We start from the raw sequence: 17,569 nt of genomic DNA on the forward strand, positions 1-17,569 counted from the left end.
GCATGTTCACCACTGTGTTACATGGCTTAGAATTTCATGGCTGCCACACGTGCCAAAGTAGTTGAGAAAGGGCATTTTCACCACTGTGTTACATGGCCTTTTCTTTTAACAACACTCAGTAAAGGTTTGGGAACTGAGGAGACACATTTTTTAAGCTTCTCAGGTGGAATTCTTTCCCATTCTTGCTTGATGTACAGCTTCAGTTGTTCAACAGTCCGGGGGTCTCCGTTGTGGTATTTGAGGCTTCATAATGCGCCACACATTTTCAATGGGAGACAGGTCTGGACTACAGGCAGGCCAGTCTAGTACACGCACTCTTTTACTATGAAGCCACGTTGATGTAACACTTGGCTTGGCATTGTTTTGCTGAAATAAGCAGGGGCGTCCATGGTAACGTTGCTTGGATGGCAACATATGTTGCTCCAAAACCTGTATGTACCTTTCAGCATTGATGGCGCCTTCACAGACGTGTAAGTTACCCATGTCTTGGGCACTAATACACCCCCATACCATCACAGATGCTGGCTTTTCAACTTTGCGCCTATAACAATCCGGATGATTCTTTTCCTCTTTGGTCCGGAGGACACGGCGTCCACAGTTTCCAAAAACAATTTGAAATGTGGACTCGTCAGACCACAGAACACTTTTCCACTTTGTATCAGTCCATCTTAGATGAGCTCAGGCTCAGCGAAGCTGACGGCATTTCTGGGTGTTGTTGATAAACGGTTTTCGCCTTTGCATAGGAGAGTTTTAACTTGCACTTACGGATGTAGCGACCAACTGTAGTTACTGACAGTGGGTTTCTGAAGTGTTCCTGAGCCCATGTGGTGATATCCTTTACACACTGATGTCGCTTGTTGATGCAGTACAGCCTGAGGGATTGAAGGTCACGGGCTTAGCTGCTTATGTGCAGTGATTTCTCCAGATTCTCTGAACCCTTTGATGATATTACGGACCGTAGATGGTGAAATCCCTAAATTCCTTGCAATAGCTGGTTGAGAAAGGTTTTTCTTAAACTGTTCAACAATTTGCTCACGCCTTTGTTGACAAAATGGTGACCCTCGCCCCATCCTTGTTTGTGAATGACTGAGCATTTCATGGAATCTACTTTTATACCCAATCATGGCACCCACCTTTTCCCAATTTGCCTGTTCACCTGTGGGATGTTCCAAATAAGTGTTTAATGGGCATTCCCCAACTTTATCAGTATTCATTGCCACCTTTCCCAACTTCTTTGTCACGTGTTGCTGGCATCAAATTCTAAAGTTAATGATTATTTGCAAAAAAAATTAAAAATGTTTATCAGTTTGAACATCAAATTCCTGGGAAACTTATCAAGGAGCTTTTTGTATTAATAGGTCCATCAGTGTTAAATATTATAAACTTATCACTTTCCTCTGGCACTGTTCCACTAGCATTCAAAAAAGCGGTTATTCATCCTCTACTCAAAAGACCTAACCTCGATCCTGATCTCTTGGTAAACTACCGGCCGGTGTCCCATCTTCCGTTTATCTCGAAAATCCTCGAAAAAATTGTTGCACAGCAGCTAAATGAACACTTAGCGTCTAACAATCTCTGTGAACCTTTTCAATCCGGTTTCAGGGCAAATCAGTCTACGGAGACAGCCCTCGCAAAAATGACTAATGATCTATTGCTAACGATGGATTCTGATGCGTCATCTATGTTGCTGCTTCTTGATCTTAGCGCCGCTTTCGATACTGTTGATCATAATATTTTATTAGAGCGTATCAAAACACGTATTGGGATGTCAGACTTAGCCTTGTCTTGGTTTAACTCTTATCTTACTGACAGGATGCAGTGTGTCTCCCATAACAATGTGACCTCGGACTATGTTAAGGTAACGTGCGGAGTTCCCCAGGGTTCGGTTCTTGGCCCTGCACTCTTTAGTATTTACATGCTGCCGCTAGGTGACATCATACGCAAATACGGTATATAGTCGATTCTATATATATATATACATATATATATATATATATATATATATATATATATATATATATATATATATATATATATATATATATATATATATATATATATATATGTATATATATATATTAGGGCTGTGAATCCTTGGGTGTCCCACAATTCGATTCAATAGCGATTCTTGGGGTCTTCATTTGATTCAAAATCAATTTTTTTTTCAATTCAACACGATTCTCGATTCAAAAACGATCTTTTTTCCCGATTCAAAACATTTCTCTATTCATTCAATACATAGGATTTCAGCAGGATCTACCCCAGTCTGCTGACATGCAAGCAGAGTAGTAGATTTTTGTAAAAAGCTTTTATAATTGTAAAGGACAATGTTTTATCAACTGATTGCAATAATGTAAATTTGTTTTAACTATTAAATGAACCAAAAATATGACTTATTTTATCTTTGTGAAAATATTGGACACAGTGTGTTGTCAAGCTTATGAGATGTGATGCAAGTGTAAGCAACTGTGACACTATTGTTCATTTATTTTTATTTTTATAAATGTCTAATGATAATGTCAATGAGGGATTTTTAATCACTGCTATGTTGAAATTGTGACTAACATTGAAACTGTTGTTGATAATATTCATTTTTGTTTCACTACTTTTGGTTTGTTCTGTGTTGTGTTTGTGTCTCCTCTCAATTGCTCTGTTTATTGCAGTTCTGAGTGTTGCTGGGTCAGATTTGGTTTTGTAATTGGATTGCATTGTTTTGGTATTGCTGTGTATTGTTTTGTTGGATTCATTAATTTAAAAAAAATAAAAAAAATAAAAGTTTTTTATAATACCGTAATAAAAAAAATAAATCGATTTTTAAAAAATGAGAATCGATTCTGAATTGCACAACGTGAGAATCGTGATTTGAATTTGGAATCGATTTTTTCCCACACCCCTAATATATATATATATACACATATGTGTGTATATACTGTATATATATATACATATGCACACACACACACACACACACACACACACACACACACACACACACACACACACACACACACACACACACACACACACACACACACACACACACACACACACACACACACACACACACACACACACACACACACACACACAGTCTTTCTGTGTGGAGTTTGCATGTTCCCCCTGTGACTGCGTGGGCTTCCTCCCACCTCCAGATTCCCTGAGTGAACAAGCGGTAGAAAGTGGTTAGGGATATATACATACATATATACTTAGCCACCCTGCTAACCTAAACAATCTCATTCCTATTATCTCCAAATCAAAGCCAACATCGAAGCCTGTCAATAACACCATCAGGATGGGTCTGCTCAATGTCAGGTCTCTGAATAGCAAATCATTTTTAGTCAATGATTTTATTAGCACTTCTAAACTTGACTTTATGTTTTTAACTGAAACATGGCTGGAACAAAATAACAGTGCAAGCATTCTGATCGAGACAGCACCCCCCAACTATAACTTCATTGATATATGTAGATCGGGGAAAAGAGGTGGAGGGGTTGCTGCTATATTTAAAAACATGTTTCAGGGGAAACAGATGTCACTCGGTGAGTTTACATCATTTGAATACCTGTGTGCTGTGTTGAAATGCTCTCCCAAAATTCTCTTGTTAATTATCTACAGGCCACCTAAATATTCTGCAAATTTTTTTTGATGAGTTTACTGAACTATTGTCTAGCATCTCCACTGACTTTGACTGCCTGGTTATAACTGGTGATTTTAATTTTCATATTGACGATTTAAATGACAAGGGCGCAAAATAACTTTTTACTATTTTAGACACATTTGAACTGTCTCAACATGTGAAAGAGGCTACACATTATAAGGGACACACCCTGGACCTGATTATCACAAAAGGTCTCAATGTTTCCGATGTTCTTGTGATTGATCCTTCATTGTCTGATCATTTCTGTGTTTTCTTTAATATTTCTGTAATTCCGGACACACAAACAGAATCAAAGAATGTCAAAAAGCGGTACATAAATGAACATGCTAATGTCCTCTTTAAAAACGCCATCTCCTCACTACCACCTCTAAACCCATGTCATGCTGATGATCTTGTAAGCAACTTTAATTCCAAAATTGTGAATATCATAGATATCATTGCACCTGTTACAGTTAAAACGATTTCTGGCAAGCAAAAGGCACCCTGGAGAAAATCTGCTGCTGTAACAGCCCAGAGAAGAGAGTGCAGGAAGGCTGAACGAATCTGGCGGAATACAAAACTTCATATTCACCATGACATCTATAAAGAGAGCCTCCAGGCCTACAATTTAGTCTTAAAAAGTGCTAGAGAAACATTCTTCTCCAATATCATAAACAGCAACACAAATAAGGCCAAAACCCTATTCACAATCGTTGACAGACTGACTAAACCCCCAACACAAATACCAGCCGAACTCCATTCCACGCAGAAATGCAATGACTTTGCATTCTTTTATACTGATAAAATTGAAGGCATCAGACGCACCATCAATATCTCAAGTAAAAAAGTTGGATCACCACCCCATTTAGGCAAAAGTAACACAGCAATGATGGCAAGCTTTAATGCCATAGACTCTAAAACTCTAGTGGAAACGGTGACAGCTCTAAAGTCATCCACCTGCTGCCTTGATGTTTTACCTACCAACTTCTTTAAGAATGTTTTTGACTGCCTATCAACAGACATCTTGCAAATAGTTAATAATTCTATTAAATCGGGCAATTTCCCGAAGGCTTTCAAAACTGCAGTCATTAAACCTCTTCTAAAAAAGCAGAGCCTAGATGCCTCTGTTATCAACAACTACAGACCAATTTCAAATCTACCATTCATAAGTAAAATAATTGAGAAAGTTGTCCTCCAACAACTAAATCACTTCTTGGCTTCTACTGGCTGCCACAACAACTTCCAGTCAGGATTTCGACCTCTTCATAGCACAGAGACGGCCCTTCTTAAAGTTATAAATGACATCCGTCTAAACACAGACTCTGGCAAAACTTCAGTATTAATGCTATTGGACCTCAGTGCTGCATTTGACACTGTCGACCACTCAATACTTTTGGACAGGTTGGAAAACTGGGTGGGGATCTCAGGCACAGTTTTAAGCTGGTTCAAGTCATATCTACAAGATAGGAACTATTTTGTTTCCATTGGTGACTTTGTATCAGAACCAACCAACGTAACGTGTGGAGTCCCCCAAGGTTCAATCTTGGGGCCGACTTTATTTAACATCTATATGCTCCCACTAGGACAAATCATGCAAAATAATAACATTGACCATCATTGCTATGCCGATGACACCCAAATCTATGTAGCGCTATCACCAAATGACTATCGCCCCATAGATCTTCTGTGCCAGTGCATTGAGCAAGTCAAACACTGGATGTGCCAAAATTTCCTACAACTAAATGAAGATAAAACTGAGATAATTGTTTTTGGTGCTAAAAAAGAAAGGTTTAAAGTCATCCAACACCTTCAATCACTGTCCCTGAAAACCTCAAATAAAGCCAGAAATCTTGGGGTTATTTTAGATTCTGATTTACATTTCGACAGTCACATCAAATCAGTAACAAAATCGGCCTACTATCACCTCAAAAATGTAAAAAGACTTAGAGGGCTCATGTCAGCTCAAGACTTAGAAAAACTTGTACATGCCTTTATTACCAGTAGGCTAGACTATTGTAATGGTCTCCTTGCAGGTCTTCCCAAAAAAACTGTCAGGCAGCTACAGCTTGTTCAGAACGCTGCTGCTAGAGTTCTAACAAAGACCAAAAAATGTGAGCACATTACACCAATTCTTAAATCCTTACATTGGCTCCCTGTACATCAGAGAATAGATTTCAAAATCCTCCTGCTCACATATAAATCACTACATGGTCTAGGGCCCAAGTATATCACTGATATGCTCCCACTATATACGCCCTCTAGATCACTAAGATCTTCTGAGACCAATCTGTTAGCGGTTCCAAGAGTAAACTCAAATCAAGGGAGATCATCATTCAGTCACTATGCAACACATAGCTGGAATAAACTTCCTGAAGATGTCAGACTCTCCCCAACTCTCACTACTTTTAAAACTAGACTGAAGACTTTTATGTTCACCTTAGCTTTCAGCTAAATCTTTTAATCTTTTAACTTTTAACGTCTGCACTGTTTTTATTTTTATTGTCTGCATTTTAATTTTGCTTTTATTTTCTTTCATTTCACTTTGTTGTCTGTGAAGCACTTTGAGTCTGCCTTGTGTATGAAAAGCGCTATACAAATAAAGTTGCCTTGCCTTGCCTTGCCTATATATATATATATATATATATACATATATATATATATATATATATATATATATATATATATATATATATATATATATATATATATATATATATATATATATATATATGTGTGTATATATATATATATATATGTGTATATATATATATATATATATATATATATATATATATATATATATATATATATATATGTGTGTATGTATATATATATATGTGTGTGTGTATATATATATATATATATATATATATATATATATATATATATATATATATATATATATATATATATATATATATATATATATATATATATATACAGAATATAACATAATCTCAAATATCAAAATATTTCAAAGTGAAAAATGAAAATAAAGAATTCATCCAAAAAAAGAGTGAAACATAATTACAGAATATTCAAGCTGAAAAATACATGTGTCCACATATTTTAAGTTTGAATACACTAGTGTATTTTAAAAAAATTCTACATCCAAACTTGATTCTTCAGTTTCAAAGTTTAGCCCACTGCTAATTGTGTGATTTTAAGTAAACAGGAAGTGGTTAAGTTATGATTTTGATTTCAAAATAAAGACGCACATTGTTAAATAAATCGCCTGAATAAACACACAGCTAATATCATATGTATGTTCTACATGTGTATTACCTGTACGTTTTTTCTTGTTATAGTCACTATATTTGTCACATTTTGTCCACTGCAGTGACAAAAATATGGCCACCTAAAAAGACCACTTTCCTTTTTAAGTCAACCATACTTTTATTTTGAAAGTCACCGCAGGAAACAACCGATGATAAACACAAAGCTTTGTGGCAAACGGACTCCGATGGATGACGGAAAGTAGTTTTGCAGCATAAAGTCATCTCTCGCACAGCTCGGGACTAAAAGGTGATGCACTTTTATTTTCTTCTTTCCTCCTCCTTTACAACATTGGCGGACTTTTTCCATGCTTTTTTAACAGTAAAGCTGAGTAAAGTTAGGCTGCTTTGCTAGCTGGCGCCTGTTGAGGCTGCAGGGTCTCACTAAACACAAACGCATCATTTTAATGACCAACTGATACACATTGATCTTTTAATCGGTCATTTATCGAATTTATCGTCCTTCACGAGCTTCTACATTTAAACATTCAACGTTGGTGAATTTCGCCACATCCCGCGGTCACTGATTGGATACACCTGTACAATAACTGATTGGATACACCTGTACAATAACTGATTGGATACACCTGTACATTGGATACACCTGTACAATAACTGATTGGATACACCTGAAAAATAACTGATTGGATACACTTGTACAATAACTGATTGGATACACCTGTACATTGAAGACACCTGTATAATAACTGATTGGATACAACCTGTACAATAACTGATTGGATACACCTGTACATTGGATACACCTGTACAATAACTGATTGGATACACCTGAAAAATAACTGATTGGATACACTTGTACAATAACTGATTGGATACACCTGTACATTGAAGACACCTGTATAATAACTGATTGGATACACCTGTACAATAACTGATTGGATACACCTGTACAATAACTGATTGGATACCCCTGTACATTGAAGACACCTGTATAATAACTGATTGGATACACCTGTACAATAACTGATTGGATACACCTGTACAATAACTGATTGCATACACCTGTACAATAACTGATTGGATACACCTATACAATAACTGATTGGATACACCTGTACAATAACTGATTGGATACACCTGTACATTAAATACACCTGTATAATAACTGATTGGATACACCTTTACAATAACTGATTGGATACACCTGAACAATAACTGATTGGATACACCTGTACAATAACTGATTGGATACACCTGTACAATAACTGATTGGATACACCTCTACATTGAATACACCTGTATAATAACTGATTGGATACACCTGTACAATAACTGATTGGATACACTTGTACAATAACTGATTGGATACACCTGTACAATAACTGATTGCATACACCTGTACATTTGATACAGCTGTACAATAACTGATTGGATTCACCTGTACAATAACTGATTGGATACACCTGTGCAATAACTGATTGGACACACCTATACATTGGATACACCTGTACAATAACTGATTGGATACACCTGTACAACAACTGATTGGATACACCTGTACAACAACTGATTGGATACACCTGAACATTGGATACACCTCTCCAGTAACTGATTAGATACACCTGTACAATAACTGATTGGATACACCTGTACAATAGCTGATTGGATACACCTGTACATTGGATACACATGTACAATAACTGATTGGATACACCTTTACAATAACTGATTGGATACACCTGAACAATAACTGATTGGATACACCTGTACAATAACTGATTGGATACACCTGTGCAATAACTGATTGGATACACCTGTACATTGAATACACCTGTATAATAACTGATTGGATACACTTGTACAATAATTGATTGGATACACCTGTACAATAACTGATTGCATACACCTGTACAATAACTGATTGGATACACGTGTACAATAACTGATTGGATACACCTGTGCAATAACTGATTGGACACACCTATACATTGGATACACCTGTACAATCACTGATTGGATACACCTGTACAATAACTGATTGGATACACCTGTACAACAACTGATTGGATACACCTGTACAACAACTGATTGGATACACCTGAACATTTGATACACCTCTCCAGTAACTGATTGGATACACCTGTACAATAACTGATTGGATACACCTGTACAATAACTGATTGGATACACCTGTACATTGGATACACATGTACAATAACTGATTGGATACACCTTTACAATAACTGATTGGATACACCTGAACAATAACTGATTGGATACACCTGTACAATAACTGATTGGATACACCTGTGCAATAACTGATTGGATACACCTGTACAATAATTGATTGGATACACCTGTACATTGAATACACCTGTATAATAACTGATTGGATACACCTGTACAGTAACTGATTGGATACACCTGTACAATAACTGATTGCATACACCTGTACAATAACTGATTGGATACACCTGTACAATAACTAATTGGATACACCTGTACAATAACTGATTGGATACACCTGTACATTGAATACACCTGTATAATAACTGATTGGATACACCTGTACAATAACTGATTGCATACACCTGTACATTTGATACACCTGTACAATAACTGATTGGATTCACCTGTACAATTACTGATTGGATACACCTGTACAATAACTGATTGGATACACCTGTGCAATAACTGATTGGACACACCTATACATTGGATACACCTGTACAATCACTGATTGGATACACCTGTACAATAACTGATTGGATACACCTGTACAACAACTGATTGGATACACCTGTACAACAACTGATTGGATACACCTTAACATTGGATACACCTCTCCAGTAACTGATTTTATACACCTGTACATTGGATACACCTGAACATTGGATACACCTCTCCAGTAACTGATTGGATACACCTGTACAACAACTGATTGGATACCCTTGTACATTGGATACACCTGTACAGTAACTGATTGGATACACCTGTACAACAACTGATTGGATACACCTGCACATTGGATACACCTGTACAGTAACTGATTGGATACACCTGTACAACAACTGATTGGTTACACCTGCACATTGGATACACCTGTACAGTAACTGATTGGATACACCTGTTTAATAACTGATTGGATACACCTGTACATTGGATACACCTGTACAATAACTGATTGGATACACCCGTACAATAACTGTTAGGATAAACCTGTACATTGGATACACCTGTACAATAACTGATTGGATACACTTGTACAATAACTGCTTGGATACACCTGTACAGTAACTGATTGGATACACCTGTTTAATAACTGATTGGATACACCTGTACATTGGATACACCTGTACAATAACTGATTGGATACACCCGTACAATAACTGTTAGGATAAACCTGTACATTGGATACACCTGTACAATAACTGATTGGATACACCTGTACAATAACTGATTGGATACACCTGTACATTGAATACACATGTATAATAACTGATTGGATACACCTGTACAATAACTGATTGGATACACTTGTACAATAACTGATTGGATACACCTGTACAATAACTGATTGCATACACCTGTACATTTGATACACCTGTACAATAACTGATTGGATTCACCTGTACAATAACTGATTGCATACACCTGTACAATAACTGATTGGATACACCTGTACATTGGATACACCTGTACAATAACTGATTGGATACACCTGTACATTGGATACACCTGTACAGTAACTGATTGGATACACCTGTACAATAACTGATTGGATACACCTGTACAATAACTGATTGGATACACCTGTACAACAACTGATTGGATACACTTGTATATTGGATACCTCTGTACAGTAACTGATTGGATACACTTGTACATTGGATACACCTGAAAAGTAACTGATTGGATACACCTGTACAACAACTGATAGGATACACTTGTACATTGGATACACCTGTACAGTAACTGATTGGATACACCTGTACAACAACTGATTGGATTCACCTGTACATTGGATACACCTGTAAAGTAACTGATTGGATACACCTGTACAATAACTGATTGGATACACCTGTACATTGGATACACCTGTACAATAACTGATTGGATACACCCGTGCAATAACTGATTGGATAAACCTGTACATTAGATACACCTGTACAATAACTGATTGGATACACCTGTACAATAACTGCTTGGATACACCTGTACATTGGATACACCTGTACAATAACTGATTGGATACACCTGTACAATAACTGATTGGATACACCTGTACATTGGATATACCTGTACAATAACTGATTGGATACACCTGTACAATAACTGATTGGATACACCTGTACATTGGATACACCTGTACAATAACGGATTGGATACACCTGTACAATAACTGATTGGATACACCTGTACAATAACTGATTGGATACACTTGTACAATAACTGATTGGATACACCTGTACATTGGATACACCTGTACAATAACTGATTGGATACACCTGTTTATTGGATACACATGCACAATAACTGATTGGATACACCTGTACAATAACTGATTGGATACAACTGAACAATAACTGATTGGATACACCTGTACATTGGATACACCTATACAATAACTGATTGGATACACCTGTACAATAACTGATTGGCTACACCTGTACAACAACGTCGTAACATCAAATTAAACTACCATATTTCACCTTTACACAGATAACAATACTACCTTGTCATTTATTTTGGGGGTGCAGTGATGTAAAACACAACAACTGAGAACTACATCATACATTTAAAGTAACACTGCTTTGACATGATTAAGTCACTAAAATGAAGACTACATGAAACATAAGTCGGTTCATTATTATTCAAATCTCCAAAATGTGACATTTGATTTGACTTGGATCCTTCTATATATTTCTGGTGGTCATACAGAGTATCTCTGTCCCTTACCTTCATGTTTACTCAATGTTGGTGTTCCGCAGGGTTGTGTTCTGTGCCCACTGTTGTTTTCTTCTCACATTCAATCCTTGCTTCAGTTATTTTTGCGCCATAAAAAGTGGCAAAAAAATGTCCTAATTGAGAATCTGATAATATCTTTCTGTATGTGTCAAGTAGGGTTATATACCGGTACCAAAATGTATTTCAATACTTTTCAATGCTTATCTAAATAAAGGGGACCACAAAAAAAGTCATTATTGTCTTTATTTGAACAAAAAATGTTAGGGTACATGAAACATATGTTTATTATTGCAATTTAGTCCTTAAATAAAATAGTGAACATACTAGAGAACTTGTCTTTTAGTAGTAAGTAAACAAACAAAGACTCCTAATCAGTCTGCTGACGTATGCAGTAACATATTGTGTCATTTATCTACCTATTTATTTATTTTTATTTGTTATTTTTAATTTAATTTAATTGAATTTGTATTTTTTGTTTTTTTTAATTATTATTATTATTTTTGTTTAATCTTATTATTTATTTGTGTGTGGCGTCGCGCGGGTCTCGCTTCCTGTTGGGTGGGGTCCGTGCCCGTGTGGCCCGACCTTGCACTGTGGGGTCTCTGTTGGTGACTTGATGTGGTGGCGGCGCTGCGCCCGTGTCTAGTCTGGATGCTGTGTCTCGGTTGTTTGGGCGGTGGTGTGTTTGTGCGGGTTTGGGTTGGGGTGGTGGGGTCTTTTGGTGGGGGGTGGGGGTGTTGGTATCTCTTGTTTGCGTGTTGGCGTTTGGGCTTGCTGGTGGGCTGGCGCTGGCTGGTCTCCGTGATTCTGTTGGCGTGTGGTTGCCGGTCGCGTTTTTTTTGATCGCTTTGAGTTGATTGGGTGGTGCTGGCTGTCTGGGGGTGTTGTGGCTGCTATTTCTGCTGCCGTTTGTTTGTGGTGTGGGCGTCCGTGGCTGCTGGGTCTGGTGCAGGGGGGTGGCTGATGTTGTGACTGGTGGCAGCGCGCGCACGTGGTGGTTGTCGGGGCTGACAAACTGTGTATATGTATGTATATGTGTGTGTATGTATGTATGTATGTATGTATATATATGTGTATGTGTATATATGTGCATGTGTATACATGTGTATGTATGTATGTGTATGTGTGTGTATGTGTACATGTGTATGTGTATGTGTATGTATATAGATATGTATGTATATTTCTGGGGGTACGTTCTGGGCCTGCCTGTCGGGTGGGGGTCGGCGCCTCAGGCTACTGCATACGGACTGCGTGTCTGGAGCTCCTGGGTCCCACCGTCCATCCCTTCCGGGTGCCCGTCTTGGTTGGGGCCTGCTGGGTCTGGTCCCTGCGTCTACTGTGGTAGCTTGGTGCTGCAGGGTATTCCGAGGTGCTGCGAGTCGGCCAGTTGTTGGGGTAGCGACCTTGTGTGTCAGCATGTCTGTGATCTTCTTTTAATTATTATTTTTTTTTAAATAGATTTAATTATTTATTTATTCCTATTTTTTTAATATATTTTATTAATATTATTATTATTATTATTATTTATTTATTTTCCCCTACCTCAGGGGGGGACTCGGCGGGGCGGTTGCTGGTTGTTCCATCTCCATCGTTGGGGTCCCTGCGGGTGGGGTGGGTGGTTCCTGTGGCCCCATGCTGGGTGGTCCTGTGGCGGCCGGCTTGGGTGGGGTGGCCGGGGGATGGCCTCGCCGCGCTCTCCGGGGGTGGGGGGTGGGCTCATGGGGGCCCGGTTGCCGGTGGGGCGGGGGCGGTCTTCCCGTCCGATTGCGGGGGGTCTCCGGTCCCCTCGGGCGGGGCGTCCCGCCTTTCTGTCCGTGTGGGGTGTGGTCTCTCGCTGGCTTGGGGTCTGGCTGCCCCATGCTTTTCTCGTGCCTTGTCCTCTGCCGGGTGCGTCTGTCTGCGGCCTGCTGCTGGCCCTTGTGGGCGGCGCAGTGGGCCGGGCTCTGGGGTTCCTGTCGCTGTCCGGCTTGGCTGCGTGGGGGCGGTGGTCCCTGGTTCCCTGGGCACCACACCTACTGTTTGTGGGATGGGTTCTCGGGGAGGCTGGGGCCGTACTCTGGCTCCCGCACACACTGGGAGTCAAATGTATTGTACATGCAAATTCACATATATTCACATACATACACACATACATAGGTACCTACGCTCCCACATACATATACAAATACAGTACATATTTACACACTCAAAGTTCGTACATCCACACGCACACTCATTATACAAACATACTGTATACACATACTGTACATATACATTCACTGTACAAACATACATATACACACACTGTACATATACACTCACTGTACAAACACACACATACACATACTGTACATATACATTAATTGTACAAACACACACATACACATACTGTACATATACATTCACTGTACAAACACACATATACACATACTGTACATATACATTCACTGTACAAACACACATACTGTATACACATACTGTACATATACATTCGCTGTACACACACATACACATACTGTACATATACAAGTACATATGCACACATACACTCATGCACATAATCACATTTCATCAAACATATATTAACGTTGTTGCCCTAGGGTAAACTGGGTATAACACATGGCACACTGACAAAGCTTACCCTATTGTTACTATAACAATCTACAAGGTTAATGTAGGTTGCTTCTCTTTCTTCCCCTCCATTTTTCTGCATTCTTTCGTATCTCAAGTTATCATTACGTATATGTATTGTTGCATTTGAACAATTGTATTGTTGATAATAAAGGTAAAGTATTGGTATTGTTTATTATCAATAGCGCTATTTCTATTGGTATTCATATTGCTCCATTTTTAGTGTAATAATGCTCATTGTCATTTCTGTATTATTTTTTATTTTTCGCTAACTGCTTATTTGCTATTACTTTTACCATCATATTTGTACATGTCGTATTTGCTGATGTTGCTCTGTTGTTGTTGTTGTTGTTGTTGTTGTGTTTGCTGTTGTTGTTTTTGTCTCTCTGTCTAATCCCCCTCTTGTCCCCACAATTCCCCCCCTGTCTTCCTTTTTTTCTCTTTCTATCCCCTCCTGCCCGGCTGCACCAAATGATAATATAAAAACATTTAATAAAGTCAAAATACAAATAAGGCAACAAGAGAAGTATCCTACACTTCTCTTTTGTAAAGTAAATCTGAACAGCCGATATGGGCATCTACATCTACTATATGATTTGCCTGAGAAGCTGGGCAGGACATTATTAAAAAAATAAAAAATAATCAAAAAAAAAACAAACATATATATTACGGTACCTATTATTTTGTCTACATTATGAGGGACAAACTGTAAAAATTGATTATTCATCTACTTGTTCATTTTACTGTTAATATCTGCTTATTTTCTGTTTTAACATGTTCTATCTACACTTCTGTTAACATGTAATAATCACTTATTCTTCTTTTCTTTGATACTTTACATTAGTTTTTGATGATACCACACATTTAGGTATCGATGCAATACCAAGTAGTTACTGTCATGTCTGTGTTCATGTTTTTGTTTGGCCATGTGCTGTTTTGTTTTTTGGACACTTCCTTAGTTCCTGGTTTCACTTCCTGGTTTTGTTTGTCACCATAGCAACCATTAGTTTCACCTGTTCCACGTTTGGACTCACACACACCTGTCTCACGTTTTCACAGTCATGTCATGCACCTGTTCACAGTTAGTCACGCACCTGTTGTCACTATATAGGCTTTTCTGTTTCTGTTGTTCGTCCTGGCGACATCACCCATTCATGCCATGTCCACAGTTCCTTGTCACGTTAGTTCTTGTTTCATCTCTTGTCACGTAAGTTTTTGTTTGTTTAATGTTCATAGTTCTCCGCCATTGTGCGCGCCTTTTGTTTTCCTAGTCAAGTTTTTTACCTCCGCTGTGAGCGCCTTTTGTTTGTACCTTTTGTTTGAGTTTATAGTAATAATTAAACTATGTCTTTACCTGCACGCCACGTCCGTTCCAATTCTTTTGCACCACGGGAGAGCAAACCACGCCAAAGACCGAGTTATGACAGTTACAGGATCATACATTGGTCATATTCAAAGTCCTCATGTGTCCAGGAACATATTTACTGACTTTATAAACATAATATGAATTTTAATAAAAGGAAAAAAGATTTTGTGACGATAAAAAATATCGATGTAATCATAGTAGTATCAACTAGATACGCTCCTGTACTTGGCATCATTACAGTGGATGTCAGGTGTTTGTTTACATTGTGACGCCAGTGAGCTATTGTATCCTCCTAAGGTGTGTAGTGAAGCATGTTTAGCTATTCCTCGTCCTCCAGTGATAATGCTACATGTAAGAAACTTAATTTATTTGTCGCCATGGAGGCCAGGATTAGTGATTTAGAAGTAGATAAAACACTGTGGATGGATGGATGTTAGCTGCTAGCTAGCTAGCCATGTCTTAAAGCACCTCTTCCTGAGGGTGTTTCAGTGTCATAACTTCACCTTTATCCTGGATAGACACCACCTTAACTAACTCATTTTCTGGGGGAAACACTGAGATCATATTGTTGATGTAGATCACAGATGTCAAACTCAAGGCCCGGGGACCAGATGTGGCCCGCCACTTCATTTTATTTGGCCCTGGAAATAATATGTATCAATAAAGTACTGTAACTTTTCTTACTCAAAGTATTCTTTCTTTCTATTTTGGGAGGGAAAAAAAAATGCACTCCATGTAATCGCAAATTATGTTAACTTAAATATTGTCTAATTATGCAAAAATATATTATCAAACATTAAAACTATTTTTTAAAATAGAAATAAATAATAATAATAAAGATTTCAAAGCAAGTTATCCATCAAATAAAAGTAGCAATAGATATCACGGTCAAATTGTGAAATTTACTGTGGTTTTTACAGCATTTTTCTCTAAATGAAAAACGTTTTTTACTGTAATAAACTGTGGTGGCATTTTGGCATTTACAGTAATACAACAAAAAATCTACACATGTTGATTTGCGGTAAAAAAAACAAAAAACTTTTTACTGTAAAATTGCAGTTTTTTTAATTCACAGTAAAAAAAACAAATGTAAACTGTACAGTAAAATTCTGACAACTGAGCTGCCTTTTTATTTTTTTACCATAAAAACAGCAGTACTGTTTTTCCATTTACAGTAACATACACTACATTTTGAGGTGAAATTATTGCAACTTATCATATTTTTTTTTAACATTTTAGTTAAAAAAAAAATCTACAATTAAAATGCATTAAAATTGTGTAATAATAGTACTCACTGTTAGAAGCGGGCCAAACATAACTGCCATGTGGCCCTCAGTGAAAACCACTTTGACACCTCTGAAGTAGATGATCTATGGATACATCTCCTGTTGCCTTATTTGTATTTGACTTTATTAAATGTTGGGGTCGAATTTTGTTAAACAAAACCAGTTTTATCAGAGCTGTTTATCGTTTTTATGAAGGAATGTATAGTTCATCATAGAACTGGCACCCACATCTATTGATTTTGAATGGAGAATCGTTTTGAATTGCGAATTGATTCTGAATCGAATCCTCACCCCCATGGATTGATTCGAATTGTGCGGTGCCCAAAAATTCACAGCCCTAAAAAGCATTGCAAACCGCTAAGAGAGAAGTGAGAAGCGAACAAATTGTGGATAAAAGAGTAAAAGTCACCTGGACAGTATGGTAGTTTTTTGGGATTTTTATAAAATGGACCATAGTCAGACC

At 37.7% G+C, this 17,569-nt stretch overlaps 1 protein-coding gene across 2 annotated transcripts in view; it reads left to right on the plus strand.

Annotated features, from left to right (window-relative positions):
* bin3 (bridging integrator 3) overlaps nt 1-17,569 on the plus strand; it is a 455,445-nt gene that overhangs the window by 165,689 nt on the left and 272,187 nt on the right. The gene's annotated exons all lie outside the window — the stretch shown is intronic.

This window comes from Entelurus aequoreus, linkage group LG06 (assembly GCF_033978785.1).
Source record: "Entelurus aequoreus isolate RoL-2023_Sb linkage group LG06, RoL_Eaeq_v1.1, whole genome shotgun sequence".
Classification (NCBI taxonomy): domain Eukaryota; kingdom Metazoa; phylum Chordata; class Actinopteri; order Syngnathiformes; family Syngnathidae; genus Entelurus; species Entelurus aequoreus.